The 21,963-nt window shown below is 35.6% G+C and overlaps 1 long non-coding RNA gene across 1 annotated transcript in view; it reads left to right on the forward strand.

Annotated features, from left to right (window-relative positions):
* LOC112991981 (uncharacterized) overlaps positions 1-14,803 on the forward strand; it is a 30,589-nt gene extending 15,786 nt beyond the window's left edge. Inside the window, exon 3 of the long non-coding RNA XR_003261405.2 lies at positions 12,620-14,803. This is a non-coding gene — a long non-coding RNA (uncharacterized LOC112991981). The remainder of the gene's footprint in view (positions 1-12,619) is intronic.
* The last annotated feature ends 7,160 nt before the right edge of the window (positions 14,804-21,963 follow it).

The raw sequence follows: 21,963 nt of genomic DNA on the forward strand, positions 1-21,963 counted from the left end.
TATCCTCTTTGAGACTTTGGAAATCAAATTTGCTATGTGACAGACAAGAACTACTTTTCTTCAGGACATGCTTTGTTACAGTTCCTAAGGTTCAGTAACAGCAAGTCTTCAGGACTTTCTTTAGCCCACTGTGTAAATTTGACTTTGCAGATCATTTTCACCTCTCTGAGGTTGGTAGAAGTCATTGTTTTCTGTCCAAAAGTCTTCACATGGTTATTAGATTGTGTAAAACTTTAAAGTCTCTCTATACAGACAGCCTCAAGGATGTAAAGGTTACTATCTCCCATGATAGTTTCCCAGTAAACATAAGTCATTTTTAAAAGACTGCAGTTCAGACTCTCTGGGGACTTTCCTGGCGGGGAAAATGATGATTTGGGGCTTTTTTTTCCCATACTCTTTATTATTTAAAATACTCCTGAAATCAGAGTCATGTCTGTTCAGGTTTGTCCAAGTGAAAGACCTAATTTAACTGGTTTTAACTGAAATCTCTTAGGAATTATATTCTTTCCTTCTATCCTTACCGACCATTTAAGATGCATGTCCCATCTGTTTAATTTTGCCTTCATAGCAAATAGAGACACACATTATTCCCTTCACAGGAAATTAAGTTTGATGTCTTCAGAAGTCTTTATAGACCACAAGAGATCCTGAACTAATATTAAAAAAAAAAAAAAAAAAAAAGTGAGGAAGAAGAAAAGAAAAATACCCTCTTCTCCCCTTACCCCTCAGGTTTATGTCTGTTGCAGAAAGATTGTTGGCTCTTTGAACTCTATATAACAGTGGGTTACTAAAATATTTTCAGTAGGAGAAGCTCTAGGTAATTTCCCTATTTCTTTCATCATTTCTTTCATTTCTATTCATCTTTCATCTCATGTTTGATTTTTTTCCCTTACTTTTTTCTCCTCTTTCTTCTTTCCTTCCTCTTTCCCTTTCATTATTTAGGCCACTAAATTATTGCACCCTGCTTCCTTAGCAAAAAGTGTTGTGAGCCAATACAAGATAGACTGAGATAGAGGAGTACAGAAATATAGGAAACACATTTTCTGTAGAAAATACTGGGAATTTATGGCAAACCCAGTGCTCTATACAGGGATTCTGCCATTTGTTCTGAAATTTGTTTTAGTACTTTTGCATTTCTCTCAAAGGTTCCTCATCAGTTTATCACCACCGAAACATACAACATTTCTCTAATTCTCTCAGTGGAGAAGACACTGGTTTTCAAAGGGTGCCATTTGCTTTTCCCTCTGTGGTCATCATTTCTGCTGGCTAGTATGTACATGGAGGTGAAACCATCTACCTCTTTCTGTCCTCCCACTGACATTTTGTGGAGGTAGTTGGATACCAGCCTTTTCTTTCCAAGCATAAATTCTCAGAAATCCTGATATTCTGCAATGCTATAGCTTTCAAAGGAGCAATAACAAAAAGAGAGGTTTGGAAGTGTAATTACTTTAATCCTAGATCTTCTTATTGACCCCAAGTTTTTGACTATTCTATGCTGAAGTATGTACATATGTAAAATGTTTTGAATCCTTCCATAAATGAATGTCAATAAAACAATTAATCAAAATTTGAGATAACTTTGATTTTAGAAGCTGAAGGTTGCAGATAAGTTCAAAGTGTTTTTACTACCAAACAAAGAATTCTGCTTCCAGAAAAGGGTGATAATGAGAATGATAATAACTTATTAGATGTACATCATGGAATTTTTAAAAAATACGTGTTTATCTGTCTACTTATTTATTTGTTCATACATGTTTTCTAAAATGGTGATTTAATTTTCCAATGAACTCAATAAGTAGGCAAAGAGCTGAAAGACTATTGCAGCCATTTGAAACGTTCTGAAATGAAGTCACTTATGTCGGTTCCCTAAATAATGACATAAAATCTTCTCTTAGGTCTCGTACCTTCAAAATTTTTAGAGTTTTCTCAGTGCAGCAGATTATATTCTACTTTGTGACATCCAGAGGCTGTACTTGGGTTCAGACTAGAGAAAAATGAACTATATATACAGAGAGAGATTCCAAAAAAGAGAGTGAGAATGGGAGGGTAAAAGAGAAGGGGGGGAGGATGATGGAAAAAAACATGAAAAGTTATACAAAGTGAGGGAAAGATAAGAAATAGGTAGACAAGGAACTATGATAAAAGCTGAAAAGAGAGAGAAATGAAAATGAATGAATGAGATTAAAATCTTAATGAAAAACAAAAGAAACACACTCTTCAGGTCTTATACTACTGCCGGCTTAAGTCTGTGTGAGTAGAGATGAAGCACAGAATTCTTTTGTTCTATATACTTCAGATGTTGCCTTCATCTGGGAAAAATAAACATGTTTCCAAAAATACTAAATCACTATTTAAATTTTTTGGAAGGATAAAATTAAGTTATGATATTAGCCTTAGTACTAATAAAGAAAAAGATCCTTAAAGCAGGCCCTGAATCCAATGCTAAGGTGGCACCACTCTGAGACGTCTTGCCTGTTTCCCTGTTGTCATTAGCCCTATTTTGTGGGGTTTCTAAACTAGTTCAGAGCTGGCTTTTAAACTGCAGGCCCGCTGCTGTCGAAATATGTGTCAAACTGCCTTTGATTTCTTTAGGGTAGAGTCCTGTACTGGTCAGTATAACATTCCTCTCAGTCAGGTGATATCATATCCATCAGATCTTAGTGATAAGCATTTTGAACATTACCAGCACACACATCCAAAACAAAGAAACTGAAACTATTTGACACAATTCTTGTGCTAAGTGACATTCAGTCATTTCAACATTGAAGGTTAAAAGACATCTGAGTTTGGCTTTGTATTTCAGTGTTGTAATCTGCTGGAACTTGACCAAAAAGCAGGTTAGAAATACAAAGACAACTTTTTGAGCAGATGAGCATATTGCAGCATGGCATTTGTTCAGGTAGTGGAATTTTACTTCCATTGTAATGTTCAAAATCAATTACAAAAAGAATCAAGGAAAGATGCAAGGTAATGATGACTGCAGGGAGATTTACTGGAATTGTCCAACTGCCAAGTGGGATCGCGTGTTCTCATCGGAGTCTCTCTGCTCTTTTATCCTAATCAGTTGGCAGGTGTACAGGATCCTTGGCAGAAAAATCTGTTTATATCTGCTCATCATAAGTAAAGTGAGGTCACGCACTATCATTTCCTAAAAATCTAGACAGCCAATGACAACTAAGTCAAGACTACAAGGATTGCCAGCTCAAGTGTTTGAAGAATATATTTGTAGGACAAATATAAACCCTTTGAAAATGCCAACACATATATCTATAATGTTATCTATTTTTGATTCTGTTTTAATGAGGGATGTAATAGAAAACTCAGCAGTGCTTAAAGCAACATCTTTTTCATTGTTTTCTATGAGCTAAGCTTGACTGCTGGTGAAAAATGGGGTGGAAATGGATTGGACTAGAAAGATACATGTGCATAAATAACTGCTTAAAGTAAACTTAAGCTAGAGTTATAATGACTAAGGAAAAATAGCCACAGGCTAAAAGGTTTACAATAAACTGAAATCTCATTCCCCAAAAGTGATTATTTCAGCAAGAAAACATTGCAGTTCTTGTTTACTGGCTAGGAAACATGTATTTATAGTGAAGATAGACGTTAAAAAAACCCTATGGAGATCAATGTGAACTAAAAAGCATATATAAGATTGTAAAGGAATGCAAAAAGCTTACCATGAAACATTACTGATATAGAAACTTAATCAAATTTCTGTGTAGATGAGATGTAGAGCTTCAGAAAACAATTTAGTACCTTTTCAAAGTGATGATAGGCTAAACATGTATGTTAGAAGCTAAGATAATTTCAGAAAGTGAGAAAGGGGGAGTGATTGTGATCAGTTTTCTAATTCAGCAGTAAGCAATATGACGTGGATGGAAACAATGACTACCAGTGCCAGATCACTTTCATCTTCCATGTCACAAAATATTAGTGAATTATGTGGCGATAGATTAGAATTAAATGCACCAGTCACCACTCTATTTATCTAATATGCACTGATGTTTTGTTAGCACTGTCTTATTAAGGTCTTTACCCTTCCCTCTGATAAATATGATTTTATGATGAGATATTATTTATGCAAATATTATAGAAAACTACACAGACTAAGCAGCAATATGTATCTTTTTACTCATTGTGAGTATACAACTCACCTTTAGAGGTTTAACTCAGCAAGACCTGAAAGCAAATGCTTCGTATAATCTGTGTATCACTAGTCCAAATCTCCGATAGTTAAGAAATCTGGATTCTAATCTTTGGTTTGGTACAGTTCCTCTCTCATTCTGGGAAATCACTGAGATCCAGATTTTCAGAAGTGGCCTTTATTTATTGGGTCCCCAGTTACAAATTTCTGAAGTTGAGCACAAGAAATTTGGGATCATGAGTGTTAACTCAAATTTCATATTAAAAATCGGGACTATCAATATTTTGAGACTGTCCTTTTATCCCCATGCTTGAATTTCTTTGTCTACACTTATCTGCAGGAAAGAACAAATCCATTAATCAGAAACCTTTAAGGATTTCGTATAAAGGGTGCTATATATTTTCATTAATTAAATAGCAATGATTGATTAAATTATACAGCTTCATTACTTAAGTAGTAACTTAAAGTTAGACATCTCAAATGATGAGAAGCTACAACTGAAGAAAATCAAGTCAGCATTTTTAGTTATAAGCAGAGTTACGCTATTGCTGCATAAGAACGAGAAAGGAGCACAGATTTTATTACTATTCTACCCCACTGAACAGAGAGGACTCATGAAAGGTGTATTTAAAATCATCTAGTTTCAGATGTGTAAATGATGTACAGATGTCTAAATTATGCTAGACATCCTAGGCTTCTTCACACACAATGGAAAGAAAGAGATGTCTTCCAAAAATGTTTTTTTGACCTATATTAGACAACCTGATTAGGATGAATTGACTGAAGGTCTAGACATGCTGCTTTCTCTCAGTCTAACCAAAAGAGAGTAGGTGAATAATTCCAACTTAGACACTGACCTTCTATCTTTTACATATATAAGCCATCTGAGATAAAGTGTCTTGGCACTGGTTGACCTCTGGCTTTCTTCAAATATCTAGAATAGTTTGATCTCCTGCAAGCTCCTCCTTTAAAAGAATTGTTATTTGAAGGAAGACTACCTAATTGGAAACAAAGATTCCCAGCTAGTGCATGAGGTACAACAAATTTCTTTCAATAGCCCTGCCTAATTAACAACGCTAAGAAGTGAAAAAAAAAGATTGGAGGTAAGAGAAAGTAATGGAATAAAGAACCAGAGGAGACAGAAAAGAAGAAAGGAGGAGGAAGGAAAAAGAAAGTAGTAAGTAGTAAGAAGAAAGCACAAAGAAAGAAGAAAGAGAAAGAAGAAAGAAGCAGAGGAGGAGGAGGAGGAGGAAGAAAAGCCCATCTAGTAGATGTATACAAACTTAAGAAAAGCCAGGAGCAGTAGTTTTCTGAGATTTAACAATTCTAAACTGCATAGTCAGTGCAAAGATGCTGTGTTCTTAAGCACTTTAGAAATGAAAGGGATAATATGCTAGATTAGGCAATGACCATTTTTTGATCGTCATTAGCTTTCTGTTTAAAGTAATTACAAGTGCCCCTAATTCCAGTGAAGACTTGGTCTGCTGATATAACACCAACAGCCAAAGTGTCTCATAGACCTGTTGGTGTTATCACATTAAATTGAACAGGAAAAGAAAAGCATCAGATACATCTTTATCTGATGTAAATTGTCATAGCTTACTTGACTCTTAAGTTGTTTTACACTAACTGGTCAATATGAACTTCAGTTCACTGAAAGGCAATATTCACTTATTTTAAAATTGGAAAATAAGTGTCTTTGCTGCAGGCAAGAGTAAAGCATGCTTTTGATTCTTTCTTGAACAAATAATAATAATAATAAAAAAACAAATTAGATTCTTCCAATGAGTCATATCATGGAGTCATTTGCAAAAGAATCCCAAGGCTGTGGCAGGCCAGCTTATCTTACTGCTGCCAGGTTTTTTACTAGCAGAGTTTTGAATGCTTAACAATTTTTGAAGGATTTTAGAATGTCAGACACTGACTGACAGCTTTACATGGTGACTTCATTGCTTGTGAGTATATGACAGTTTGACAGGCCTCCTTAGGGTTCATTTAATTATTTTATACAAGTCTCCTTACTGAATAACATTAATGACCATTCTACTTCATGCACAGCAGCAGCAAACTCTAGGCTGCCATCTCGCATTCTATCCTATCTCCTCTGCTCACTAGCTCTGGGCATTTTTGTCCTTTTCCCCTCCCTCCTCTTTTAGTCAAAAATATGTTTACTATAACATATACATGGAAAAAGGTAACAGAATGTAGACTAACATTTACATGGTTTCATATGAAATTAAAATAGCATCAAATGTTACAAAAAATGAGCATCAAAATCAATACTATTATGAAAGTGTTGTTCTTGGCAGCAGTATTCTTAAGAAAAAAGTAAACAAAAAACACCAAGGAAATGCCAATAAGAGAGCAAATATAAAAGTTATATTACAAAGTTCTGAACAAAACTTGCATGCAGGCATTGCTATTATTACTATTACTGCTGCCATTGTTGTTGTCTAGCATGTTGAAAGTATACATCTCCCTCCAGAGCTGTTTTAATTTAGATGAATACTGATGTCTTTTCTCATTGTGACAGGTATGTTCCCTTTTTTTATGCCCACCCACTCTTGCAGAAACTACAGCTGATTTGGAATGGAAGATGTGATTTACAGAGTCATTAAGTAGCTTACATATTTTTGAAATGTTCACTAGCAGTTGTGCAGTACAGAGTATGGAAACCTTACATCCATTCTTGATGAATAACTCATTTTCCTGCTGCTTATTCCTTGCCATTTTTATTGCAACACTTCAGAAAGAAAGGAAGACTCTAAAGATGCAAAGGAGCTCAAATGCTATTTCATAGATCTGTCTAAGCTACCATTAAGTGTGGTGGGAGGAGAAGAGAAGAGTTAATAATTTAACATTCCTTTCTTTGACCACTTAAAAAAAAGAGCCAAATTAAATCATTCAATGAAGCAATATTTGAAAGCAAAATATTCCTAACCTTAAATCCTATAAACATTTCTTATGGGAAAAGTATGTACTGAAATGGTGATAATGGCTGCTCATCCACAGAATAACTACATGCAGAAAATAAAATTCCAGGTTGACCTTATTAAAGTCTTCTTTTCCTTTCTCTTTCCTTAGGAAAAAAGTGCTTAGTCAGGCATTGGAGGTTTAGCAATGACACTGTTTAGAAAAAAATAAAGTATATTTTTCTGGTGATAAAAAAGGTCAAAAGTTTTTTCCCTGTCTTTGGTATGATCCTGTTCCTAATGCTTATGCCTAGAATTTCTACTTCTGTGATCCACTCAGATTTGGATTCTCTGCTGAACTCTAGGGAGTGAAACAGAATCGAGGAAATGTCAGGATTGTACTCAGACTGAGTTATTAGCAAAACTGCTGGAATTTACCACAGGAAACTGAGAGAAAAAAAAGATAATTTGCAGTTTTGGCGGCTAAGTAGCACCTAGAAGAATTTGTTACTACCCTTGGCTCCATCAGATCCTTTCTATGCAACTTCAGGCAAGTCACCAAAGGCAAACTTTTTTTTTTTTTTTATGAACTATATGCTTGATGCTTTCTATAAAAGCAATTTCTTGTGCTTAGAGACTTTTGATTAAGTATTAAACAATTGCAGCTATGAGTGAAATCAGTGACAATGCTTAACATTTCTGTGGCTGGAGGCATCATCAAGAGAAACAGAAAATCAGACTTAGCAGACACACACAACTGTTCTTTTGGTGAAAAAGCAGTTCTGTGGAAAGTCAAGCAGCATAAGAACATATAAACGAATAAATCAACTGATCAAAATAAATCTGTGATGATTATTATTATTATTACTACAAATTTAAAATTTGTAAAGCTTATATATGATAACACTGGCGTCATTTACACAGTCCCCTGGAAATTCATACCTCTAGAACAGAACAGATGATGTATAGTACATGAAAGACTGGGTCATACACAGAATGGTGAAAAGATGTGCACTGCAGTAGCCACTAGACACCCTAAGCACTGTTTAATCTTCATCTGGAATGCAGTAGGGACCCTATAGAAATGATTTCTGAAAACAAACAATTAAAGACTATTTTGAACAAATATTCAATATGGTACTTCTGATGGAGGTACACCAGCTTTTATCCTCTTAGAATCTGGAACTGAAATTGCAGATGCAGAAGCGGGCAGTCCTAGTTTTGGTACCTCCGAACTTGTCAGTGATTGACTTTGCAAGCTTAATAACGTTGTTTCCTTACAGAATTTTGAATGCAATGTTGAAGTGAATGTGAATTATGATTAGACTACCATCTTACACTCAAAGATTCCTGCTTTGACTAGTTTTCTGACTGATATTTTCTTATAACAGCAGTAATAATAGAAACAGTTTTCATTTCAGTGGGGCACACCACTGCTTAATGACTGTTGACCAATAGTTAAGTTACTTAACCAATAGTTAAGTAAAATTATATTCATATACACTACATGGTAATAACACTCAAAGAAAATGGCAACTTCCCACATTTTAAGTACTCTCAATAAACAGAGGATTTGCCAATTGACTTCATGATTTAGTGGTGATTTATAGGGAATTTCTAAAGGTGTCCCTAGATATCAAGATCAGTCTGACATCATGCAAAATTTATTTCTTTGATCTCTGCCTACATTTATTTGCTTTGAGAGATCATAATTTTTTGTAAAACTGTAGAAGAAATACAGCTTTTTACATTATGGTGCAAATCCCTTTTTTACTCTCAAAGAAGGTGAGTATTTATTGTGACAAGAATGGATTCAGTTGCATGTTATAGATGGGGCTTTGAGTGGGAGGCCAGTGCTAATGGTCTTCAAAAAGTTCAGTGAATTCTCTTTGTGGTGAAGGCATCATCTGAATCTAGGAAAGCTGCAGAAACAGTCACTCATTCCCGTTTCCCTTAGGTAACACTATGCTGAATGGCACTATACAATCAGGAACGGATATCGGATTCTGGGATGAAGAAAGCTACTTTTATGCCACCATTCTGGAAAGGGACCTTCTGCTCTCTGTTCTGTCCCTTGTTCTTTTTCATGGAGAAAACAAATCATTTGTGTGAAAATAATAGATTATGCAGACTATTCATTATGAACATCACACTTTCAGGGCTTCACTGACAACTCCCATCTTGTGATTATGTTGCGTGGAGGTAAAAACGTCTGCTGAATTAATGACGAATCTGTCAGTGCCTTAATCCAGTGCCCTGTTTGAAATGATTAAACTCATTGAGTGTTTGCTTAATCTATTTTCCTTTTTCATATACCATGCTCTCTGCCTGGGGCAAACCCATCTAATAATTTTCAATTGAATAAAACCATAACTCATGACCCAATAAATTATTAAAAAGCCCTGCGTTGCATCAGATTCATCATTCATCTTACCACAGTGGCAGAAAGCCCACAGAATTCTTTAACAGTTCTTGCTTTGATAAATAGTTCTATTAAAATTTATGAATACAGTGGTATATATTAACACATATTTTGTTACTGAATTATCTGTCATACTTCTTTTTTCATACACCAACATGTTCCATTAGTAATTTCATTGGTCTGGAAAACTCACAGTCAGCTATCATCATTTTTGTTTGTTTGTTTTTTGAGTTTTTTTATCCTAACCCTAAGATCCCTTCAAAAATTTGGCAGTATTACTGTTCTGCATTGCTTCTGCTCTTGTTTTCAATGAAATCATTAAGAACTACGACCTCTACATCCAACTGAAGTAATTAATTGTAAAATAAAATTAGAACATTCTTGACATACGATAGGAAGACTAAATAAAGATTAAGTAAAAATCTGCCATAAAACTGCCTGATATCTGGGATATCAGATATCTGTTTCATTATATGAATACATTCAAAATGAATGATCTCCAAATATATGTTCATTAAATTTTTTGAACTTGAGTGACTGGAAATAGTTACTGCTGCATAGGGATAAATTTCTCCATCCAAATTTTATTTTTCAATAGAAAATAAAAGATTTCAGTAAAAATCAAACAGAATGAAATTCATAGTTTTTCATCACTAAAATGGAAATAGAAGTCGTCTTTGACAAAAAAATGGAAGATACACAAGCTGAAAAGAAATCATAAGGGAAGCGGAGCAAAAGGCAAAATCAACGATCTCTTACTTACCATAGCGCCCAGCCGGAACAAGGTGCAATTATCCAACAGGGGATATATTTCCATCTAAGGATGCTAAAGCACACTGGTGAGGAGGTGATGAATCCTTTGCCATTGCTTGCACTATTCTCAGGGCATCATCCTAGAAGTGTGTGAAGCAAATGTAGATTTTTTTTCTTACCTATATTGTTTTGCATTCATGAAATCCATTATTAGAAATAATACTTTCTACAATGCACAGCTTTTTAGAGAAAATAGCTCAATGAAGGGATTGACCCTTTCATAGGTCAAGAAGTAAAAAATTTGCAGTTCAAGACTCTGTTCCTTAGTTTGCAATAGTAATCTTGCTCCTTTCTAGAAAAAGGGACATACAGCCCTTCCTATTTTGCTTTGCAGGAAGAAGCAGCTTTACTTCGTAGGAAGCCTGTCTTCCACAGGGAGACATTGCTAATCTTGATAATACCTCACGCTATCTGTGCTGAGGCCAAAGTCAGTTTACACTCAGACACTGCATTGGATTGCCCTTAGTGACAGAACCTGAGTAAGCCCCTAAGGAAGGAATCCATGGACATCAGAAAAATACTGGAAAAGCTATCCAGTGTTTACAGCATTTTGCTCTACTTACTTCCTTTTACATTTCTTTGCTCCTGGAAGAAATTTTCACAGCACTATGAATTTACACAAATTGGTAAAGGATTCAGCCCAAAGGTGTTATTTAATCTGTACACATTTCAAAGACTAATATTGTATGCAGATAATCCTATTCTATGAGTAATCACTCCAGGTGGGGTGATATTCCAGGTTTCAACTGCTCCAATAGCTTCTTTAAACCACAGAGATTCTTTTTAAAGACCATCTTTCATAAACAGTAAGGATGTGTGTTTTAGGAAAGTTTTAAAATCATGGCATTAAAATACTGATAAATCCACGTCATTTACTAGAGTACAAAACAATAAACAAAACCTATTTGGCTTAATGCTGTTTGACGATTCAAAATATTAATGTGGGATTGCTCAGTTTTGTTTTTAGGACAGTTAAAATGAGTAAAGGCATTACTGACTATTAAGACTTAACACTGGCTTGTTAGGAAAGAAAACATCCTGCTTTCCTTTACATGTTTCTTGTCAAGCAGAACTTGCATGGCAGAGCCAGACTTCACGGTGGAAGGACCACATATGTACTCAGAGCTTTCAGATGACTATATTGGGATGCTCACACCAATCCAAAAGAGACAATTGCAGGTCCTCATGGAAGCTGCAGCTCCTGGGGGCTGAAAGCTCGAGAGCATCCAACGTGGGCCAAGGAGCTCTCTCTGTTGCTTCAGCGCAGGGTGAGGGGGCAGCAGAGCAGCTCCTGTTCGGCTTGAAACCTCATTGCATTCTTTTTAATTTACATAGCTGTAAAGACCGCCCGCTGGTGCTCTGTGCCCTCCCAGGAGAAGTGCTGCTTGTTTGCCTTTGGTCAGGAAGACTCAGCAGCAACAGCAGCAGCAACAGGGGGCATTTAAAATGCACAATTTATATATAATGGCACATTTAAGCCAGATGCCTTTTCTCAGGGGGTGTAGGCAGACACAAAAAACACAAGAAATAATTGTATGTTCATGACTGGATGTTCTCTGAGCCCAATTACCTGATCAAAAAGCAACTTTTACCTGCAGTTGTACCACAGCAGGAGTAGCAAATTATAGTAGCAGTACAGAGGAGCTCTGCTGCAAAGCCTCTGAGAGTCATCACTCTAACTTGCCCTTTCCACTGCTCCCCCTCCCCCGCCCCGAGGTTACTTACATTTTTCCCTATAAATCATCAGTTTTGAACTAATTCCCTGCCCCCAGAGAGGTCCCTCCTCCTCCTTACCAAAATACTGCATAAGAGAACAATAAAAGTTACAAGCTTATATATATTAAAAATATGTATATATATATTTTTAAAAGCTTTACTATAATAAAAAATACTCAGAAATGCTGGCATTGCTGCCAGCTGGGTATGCTGGCAGTCAGACAGCCTCTCCTAAGTAAGCAGGCCTAGCTCTGCCCTACGTGCCATAGCCTGAATACCTGCCGCTGCCTCCAACCAGAGTGACATCACCTAAAACTCAGGAAAGGAACAGCCACATCTTGTCCCTCCAGGGCATGACTCTGCTACCGCGCAAGCTGTCAGTTCCGCCTGGATCTGAGCTATCTGAGCTGTAAAGAAACTGAAAAACTATTCTCAAGAGGAAACTCTCTGTGCAGACACCATATGCAAACAATATGGATTAACCAGTTTATTATCTCTGCCACAGTGCCTGGAAAACACTGATGTCTTGTGGGGGGGGGGGGGGCTAGGCAGGTGGCATGGGTCTGTTGTTCCTTTAATCGTGCTTCACCTTTCTTTTGTCACTTGCAGATGAGTGCTGTCACTATAAGTGCTGTCACTGGGCTTCTCTTCAAGTCGTCTGGAAAAAGCCTTACTGAGAGGTTTGTTTGTACAGCGTCTGGCACAACAACAGCTCAGTTTTGTGGGGGATTTTGCAGTGCTACAGCTACATAAATTGGAGAAGCTAAGAAGTCTATAGCATCCTGCACATCTTTAGCATGCCAGCTTAAAAAGAAAAAAAAAGTGTTGATTTTGCAGACAAGCACAATGAGAAAAGGATTATGCTAGCAGAATAGGATCCTAACACCAGCACACAAGCTGCCTCATCAAACAACATCTGCATGATTTAGACTTTTAAAAGGGAACAAGTTGGCCTTGTACCTACAAATTATTTTCTGGTGTTAGTGGGTAGGTAGAGTAGTGGGGATATATATCATCTACATGCAAATTCTGGGCAGGCAAATATCTTCAGTTCAAACGACTAGCAATTTTATTCCTGTCTGGTCTATCAAATATTTTACAGGAAAAAATATACGCATGTTAAAGCAAAACAGCCTTTATTTAAAAAGTAATGTGATCCAAATGTGTCATTAAACTGACAAACAGGTATAATTAATACATTTTAGGCCAGATTCTAAGCTGGTATGAAATGGTAGAACTCAATACTCAGGCCAATTCAGTATTCAGTGATACTTTGGCAGTTTTACACCCAGGACTTGTTTTCAGCATATAAAACAAAAACAGAATAAAATCTCCATATCTGATCTGTTGTTTCATCAAAGCATTTTCTTTCTTGCAGTCACTTTTGTTTATGATAATTGTTAAAAGTTGTTACAACAACTGAAAGTCTACAATGTTTCTGCTTTTGGGGGTCCAGTAGTCCACTTAAAACACTGGATGTCCTAGGCGGATGCTTCTGAAGGCCCAGTGCCAGCCTGTGGTGGCAGGGGTGGGAAAGGTCTTTTGAAATAGGTAGACTTTAACCTCTCTGGATCTGGGACCTGACCATGTTGCAGTTATCAGTTAAGAAATCTATAACATGAGTTTTAGCAATGTGGAAAACAGTTGAATAGAAGAAAGGCTGAATATATAACAGGTCTTTTTAATCAGGTGGTTGGCTTTAAAATAAACAAACAGATAAATGAGAAACACACAAAAAACCCAACTCTCCAGCACTAAGGCTTAGACTTTATTGGTTCTTTCAGGAAAAAAAGTCACCATAAATTTCCTATAACTTTTGGAAACTCTCTGTTGATGTGAGATATTGCAGTCTGCTGCTGTACCTGTTGCTTAAAGCTAGACGAAGGAGGCGAGCCAGAGCAATGGAGGACCAGAGAACTTCTATGCTAGTGAACAATGCTATGGCCACAGTTTCTCAGGCTAATACTAGGAGCAAGTTGGAGTCAGGTTAGTGTGCCACACCTGTCCTTCTGAGACTTTCTGTACTAGCCTGTGTTGAAGAGAGGCCTCAGATAAGAAGATAATAGAAATAGCATAACTTTTTAATTTTTTTTTCAAAATAAGGTATTCATTGCTATCTTTTCATACTTTTTCACTTAAAGTTTTGCTTTGTTCTTATATATGACACCCAGAATTGGATGCATACTCATTATGGAGAGATGTTGTCCTAAGATTGTTACCAGAAAGCAAACATAACTTCTCTAAAGACTTCTTTGTACCTGGCTGGAAAAGACTGCCTGCCTAGGCATTGATATCTATCAAGATATCTATGTGTGAAATAAGAAGAGCAAATAATCAGGAGAAAAAAGTACACCATGTTTCTTTCCAGAAGTGCACTATTGTGTACTTTCTTCTGTTACACTGTGTCATTGCTAAAAATATCAAAATCACTTTAACAGTGTAATAAAGGAAAGAGTAGGTTGTTCTCCATCATAACAACCCTCTACCAAAGCAACTTTAATTTTATTTTGTACACTCGGAAGAAGTTAACTGGATGTAGAAAGACAAGATACAACCTGACATTATGTACATTTGAAGCTAATGTAATAGTAGTACTAAAATTGGTATCCTCCTTAAAATGTATATTTGAAAACTGTACTGTTCAGAACTGCTATGTGACAGCTTAAAGTGTCTTTAGGACATTGCTTTTGATAAGTGCTTATAGTCTGTGCTTTTCATCAAGGTCTGCAAATCCATTCTGCCATTATGAAATTTGAAATCTATGAAAATAACAATAAAGGAAATCTAAACACATACTGTCTTCTGTAGTCATACTCTTGCTCATAGAATCATGAACAGTCCTGTTAAACTTGAGAGAAAAATCATCAAATATACTCACCCTTCAGGGGACTATTTCAGCACATATTTTCACCAGTGGAAGTGTCAGGTACAAGGTTTTCAGTTAAGCTGCCTAGTAATCCTGTAAAGAAATTATTGTGAAAAAAAGAAGTGTAAAGGAATTGTGCAAATTGATTTTAAAAGCATTTGAATTGTGTAAAGCAATTGTATTTTCCCAGAGTTGGAGTCTTTACAGAAGATTTGTAAGATTCATTCAAAACTATTAGCAAGTCAGATCTTAACCAAAGCATGGGTAAAGCAAAGGGATGTGGGTGTGGGGCATTTAAGGCTTTGTTGATTAAAGACCGCAGTCAGTCAGAAACAGGTAACATTAGCCAAATAATATACAAAATGTTGGAATCTGAATTACTAGTTTTAAATAGAGCACCCAGATATTTTAGGGGATAACAGATGAAAGGAAAGAAAAATAAATATGAATGAAATATGTAGTAGTAATGCATATATCCTGTTCAGGGAAGAGAGAAGTGAAGGTAATAGTGGTAGGTTCCTATGACATATTAAGGATTAATAAAGCACAACCACACAGCATGAATAAAACAGGAGGTGGTTTTAAATCTCTTTAGGGAAGGATAGTAAAGACGTATAGTTATGGGAATAGTCTATAGGCTCCAATAGGTGACAGAAAACTGAAATATTATGAGGAAGACTAATAGCCCAGAGAGTCCTCCCTATTACGGTAGACTTTAGCATCTTAGATACATGCTCCAGAGGAAATTCTACTAATAAAAATAGTGCTGAATGTGATAGCAGGCAAATTTAATCTCTAAATTTGCACAGAATCAAAGAAAAGAATGTCACAAAGGACATGACGCAGGAGAAGCTGTGATTTAGTGGAGGCATTAGATAAAGGATGGGGAACTGGTTAAAGAAGAAACAGCAGTGTTTCTGGAATATGCTGGAAAGAGAAATAATCAAGAGAGAAAAAGGTTACAAGCTGAGTTTCACAGCAATCTGTGTTAAGATAGACCTTGTTTAATGTTTTAGTCAGTGAGCTGGATGCATAAAATGTGAGTATGCCAAGGAAATTAGCTGATGATACATATATATTTTTGGGATATTGTTAAAATACAGAAGATTTAAGATATAAAAACATAAGATGAAAGTTCAATAATACAAAATTTAAGGTCATGTATTTGCAACTAACAGCACAAATCTGTGCTATGGGCTTATTTCTTAGAACAGGCTATAGATTGGGTATATCACTTGATCACATAATGGGTGCCTTTACATGGTACAGTTCAGTAGTTCAATAATATATATCATCTGGCTTAGGTATGGGATATGGAGTATGATGTGATAACCTTTAGTATGTTTTCTGTGTAAGGAATCAAAGTGCATTTTTACTGACTTTTGAATACACTGAAATAGTCCTCATTTATCTCTTTGTTTCAGGCTGCTAGAAAACAGAGCTGATTTTAGGGACGTGTCAGTGAACCAGTACATAATTCCCTTCTTCCTAGCTGCAGGCTACATCCTACTAATACTTTCTTGTCATACTAATAGTATTCCTACAGTTTTGCCAGTTTTGGTCTCCACTGATGAATTGTTAATTTTTGTCTTCAGCTCCCTTCTATAACAATAAATGACATGCAATCCAATACAACATTAATCAAGAATAGCAACTCTCTCAATGTTATCTCTCTCATTATTCACTTTCATAGCTTTCAATTCAGCTCAATGATTTCATATTCTTGGCAAGACCAGCAAATATAGCACTTCTTCCATGGCATACTAACCCTAGTGCTGTATGTGTAAGCAATTCCACACACAGTCACAAAAATAATTCCAATGTAGTTTGTGTATGACTGCATGCAGTGGAAATTATTTATGGTGAAACCTCAGGCAGTAGGAAGCTAACTTTTTGCACTGATCAAACAAAGCTTAGTATTTTAGGGCTCTCACCTTCCTTGGGACAGCTAACTATTAATACCATATGATATGCAATAGTAATTAATGGAACAGGAACCTTAATATTTTTTTCTTCATTATCCCTCCCCCTTCCAAAGGTGTTGAAGGAAAAATCTAATGAGGCAATGAGAGGTTGGGTATCTTCAAGTGATATATGATTTTCACTCTCCTTTTCTTTTTTCTTTTTTTTTTAATTTGAAAAATTGAGTCATTAGGTTTTTTCCCCCCTATTTTTCTGATTTGTCTTTGTGTCCCAGTCTATCTCTGATTGGTTCTCATTGAAACAAGAATAATATAAGTATGAAAACAGACATGTTATCATAGGAGTTTTTAGAGAATAAAGAAGATAGAGGTAGACTCTTCTTAGTGTTGCCCAGAGACAGGACAAGAAGCAATGGGTACAAACTGAAATACAGAAAATTATACTTAAACAGAAGAAAACACTTCCCCCCCCCCGGTGACAGTTATTGAACAGGCTGCCCAGAGAAGTCGTGGAGTTTGAATATCCTTGGAGATATTCAAAACTTGACTGGACAGGGTCCTGGGCAACTTGCTCTAGCCGCCCCCTCCTTGAGTAGGGGTTTGGACCAGCTCGTTTCCAGAGGTCCCTTCCAACTATTCTGTGACCCTGTGATTCTGTGTTCAGGATTGTTTTGCATGTGCCTGAACAGGTAAAAACTGTCAAGCAAGCCCTGCATCTGTATTTTATGTGCTCTAATTATTATTTTTCCTGTCTGTCACTTTTGCTAATGAAGCATAATAGTTGGCATGAAATTTTGAAAGCAAGTGTAAATCTTGTGGCATGTGATATTATATTTATAATTATATTTAATGGGATAACTGACATAATATAAATAATCTCTATTTTACTAGTGAGTTTCTAACAGTGTTTATGCAGCATCCTGACAAACGAAGTCATAATTTGTAGTTTGGAGATTAAAAAAAATGAAATTGTAGTCTCATAAATAAGTCTGTGAGTTATTCATAATAAATATTTTTCCTCAAATAACAGTCCTCTGTAGCTGGAAAAAGACAAAGTAAACATGAAATAGCAATACTTACTAATAATCATTGTGATTAATAAATGTTACAGTTCAAAATCAGATAAAATAAGTTTTTCAGCTGCTTTCTGAAATTCCATATAGAGCAATAATTTGAGTGTATTTCGTTTACAAGCACAGACAGTCATGAAGTGTCTCATTTTGCATGTCAACTGAGCTGATTTTCCACCCACAGTTCATTACTTCTGCCATATAATGTCATTTTTTTTGATTTTGCTTAAAGTAATAGCTATGGTCGGATAACAACAGAAAATGGTGGTTTCCAGCTCTGCTAATTATGTTTTTTGCTTTGAAAACAGACAGGAATGTTTCATATAACATTTAGCTCAATAACTTTTGTATAGAAATATGTATACATTGCACACAAGATTCTAGATATAAATAGTAAATGCACAATATTTATTTATATAGTTACCTTCTCTTTTAAACCAAGGAATACAATCATTTTCAGACTACATTAGTTTCATTTATCTATCTCCATGATGTCTTTAATGTTATAAGATGTTACAGCAACATTACCGGCTCCTGCAGGCCTGTATCAGCCTTTAGCTACTCAGGCGCATTATTAGATTGTCAACATAATTCAGACATCTCATATAAAAAGAGCCAACCCACTGGCTCCAGTCCTTTGCAAATGTATTTTCCTGGTGTAATAGCTTTAAATTTATTGATTTTATTTTTCTTTTTTGGAAAATGTTTGTGAGTGCTAAAAATATTAAGAAACCTAGCACTTAGCACTAATTCTCATTATTGCCACATAGTATGTTCTTCTGGTAAATCACTGATAGGACAGAGGAATGAAGAAAAAAAGCTGTAAAATATTTTTGAAAAAATAAAAAAAATAAGAGAAATATTTTGAGATAACTCTTCCCAATTGGTATAACTCAATGTAGAGCATTTTGATTTTTTGAGGGAAGTAACCCACTTTTCCTGAGATTTAATCTCCTGTGAATTGTTTAAATGCACTAGTTAACTGGTGTTTTAAAAAAAGGTAAAATGTTTAAAAAGAAGAAAATTCTGGACAAAATCTGGGTGTGAAACATTAGTCAGGGAAAGGTGAATCTTTTTTCTAAGTGTCTTTTCTAATGAAACCACATATTTTTCAAACGAGATGCTTTGACCCAAAGTTCTGTAGAATCAGTACAAGTGTTTGGCTATTTTGTTAGTAATTTCATTTATGCATCAAAGAATAAAAGGAATTAATCACCAAAACCCAAAGGCAACAAAGAGAGAGAGAGGATGTGAGAGAGAGAGAGAGAGAGAAATTATCAGTACAACCCAATACATAAATACTAGACTTAAAATAAGTTCTACATGAAGCTGAACCAGAGCATCTCTGAGGCAAAGTCATGTACTTTGGAATCCAAAGCATTCTCCCTTCTCAAACCTTACTTCTTATCAAAAAAAAAAAAAAAAAAAAAAAAAAAAAAAATCAGATAATGCTAAACACAGAAAACAGCAAACTTTAATATGTTGTGGAAGACTGAATGCATTTTCAAATAGAATATTCTCACGATTTGCTGTGCACCCATACACTCGCATACACAGCTCTATATGTCATAGAAGGCATATGAAATACTGTTGTTACATTTGCTTAAGAAAATATATTATCTTTTTGTGGTCATTGTAGCTGCTTTAGGAAAAGATTTATTGAAAGTGAGTAAGAATAATTTGTAGATTTTGCCTCATAAAATATGCAAACCTACTATATAAAAAGCTGAACTGTATACAGATTAGGTGCATGTTATATATTAAACAGAACTATATACAAATTAAACATATAAACGGAGTCCTAATTCACCTCCAAAACCTCATCCAGTTCCAACAACTATAATGACAAACAGGTAGCTCATGGAAGAGAACACAGTAGATACTCAAAATCCATCTAATCTCAGCATCTGGAACTGGAGTCAGTGAGTTAATAAATAAACTAGTTTCAGGAGAAGATGAATGTGCCCAGAATTTTAAAAACAGTGAGAGGGAGCTAAGTGCAACTGGGTAAGACAAAGCAGAATCCTTTTTCAAAGGCTAAAATCTTTTCTGGGCATTAGTACAATTCTCTGCATTTTCATAATTTTCTTGTGCAATCCAGATGCAAAGCAGACCCCCCCAAAAGAGTCTGTCAATTCAGTAAAAAATAATGCAAATGTTTCGGCTAGTTTTCTGCCCATAGGGGACTCTCTATATCTTTTTGTTGTTGTTGTTGTTATTTTCTTTTGAGTAGGACAATAATCATTGCCAATAATAACACAATTCACAATAACACAATAATAATTCATTCAAAATCTCTATAACTCCAAAATGTCAGTACCAATGATGATTCTGCCTTCTCAACTGCTGCTGAAAGCATGCTTACCATCATATTGCCTTTGTCTACATCTGCCAAATGTTGACAGTAAGCATAAGTATATTACAACGATTAAAAAAGCAATTAGGAACATATGAGTTTTCAAAAACTCTGACTTACTGAAGTCCTTACGCATATTGCTATTCCTTAAAACACAGAAACTTTTCCTTTAAATGGAATAGAAGTCTGGAAGGAAAGGCAGGAAGATAATATTGTCCATCTCAGGAACTAAACATACAGTTTGATCCCAGTTGATCCAGATAGTTTATGCTGTAGCATTTTTGAAGCAGAAACTATTACTTTTACTTTGTGTGTAACAGTGTGAAAAATTATAGGGTTTTTTTTTCTTTTTTAGGAGCAGCAGGTTTTGTTATCTTTTGCTCTGACACCATTGCTAAAGTGATGTAGTAAATGTACTGATCTAGATTTAATTGCAGCCACCTAAAATCGTTGTGAATTTAGTTGAAAAGAATATGAGCAAAAAGTTCTAGAAAGAAGTAAAATTATAATTCATAACAAGGACAAGTTGCAATAAGCATTTTTGCAGTCTAATAGCAACAGAACAGCTTGAACACCTCTTCTCGGAAGCAGGTGTTTCACCAAGAAGTGACATCTATTTGGGAACACATGAGCCAAGGGAATCATTTTGCTAGGAAAAAGATACAAAAACTTATTAGATAACATGAGTTTATTGATACTGCAAATGAAGGCAATAAAAATGTATAAATCTTAATTTATACTTGATAATTTTCTACATTACATAAAATGTTACAGATTCAATTGTATAACTAAAAGTAAGCCCTAACCTAATATAATTTCTTAACGGATAAACTCAACAAAATCAGACCCTAGTACAGAGATGTAAACTAATCTCTGCCCTCAAAAAGAAGAAGAAAAAAAAAATCCCACCATTGGCTCGTAAAAGAACTGTCTATAAAGTAATGTAAACGACAACTAATGCAACCTGCAATGCAGTCTCATCCTAGCCGTGCTACTGGCTGACATTTCTGACAGCTGGAGAAGAAAAGGCCCGGTGGGTCTCCGTCCTTGGTTGCTTAGCAGTTCTGAAGTGACACAATTTTATCAAAGAGGGCACATCCATCAAACAACAAGGGGAAGCTCCCATTCTCACTGAAACTGCATGTGTAGTGATAAAAAAACTCCAATCCATAATTATTTCCATTTCACTACTGCAAATAAGATGAGTGTTTCAACTTCCAGCCAGAAACTGCTCCCTAACAGATGCTAATGGAGGATGTACTGGGTGCTTAGTGAGTAAAACAGAAACAGGTGAAAATAGTCAGTTTTTTTGCATGTTGTCATATTTTACTGTTTAGAAGGGAGAGGCAGGCTGAAGAGAGATCAGCTGAGAATAATATAGAAAAACAAAACAAAACAAAACCCTCATATCACTGATGGAAGTGTGCTTGATGAGATTTTCTCCAGATAATGCAGACTTATTGAATAAGGAGGTCGATCTGACACTTTGCAAGATGTTGACAATTGCACTGACATTTAAAACACGATTTATAAATAAAAGTTTGACCTTCACAGTTTTGCAATACAGTATTAATCAAGCTTTTTCTGAGGAAGAAGAGAGAAAGTCCAAATGCCTCAAAAGACGTTAGCTTTCTTATGAAGTTCAAAACTTTTTATGAGACAGAAAACATTCTTTTTCAACAGGGAAGACAATTAGAGAAAAATATGAGAGCACGTGGCAGATTTTTGATGCCTTCAGG

Source organism: Dromaius novaehollandiae, chromosome 2, assembly GCF_036370855.1.
Source record: "Dromaius novaehollandiae isolate bDroNov1 chromosome 2, bDroNov1.hap1, whole genome shotgun sequence".
NCBI classification, from domain to species: domain Eukaryota; kingdom Metazoa; phylum Chordata; class Aves; order Casuariiformes; family Dromaiidae; genus Dromaius; species Dromaius novaehollandiae.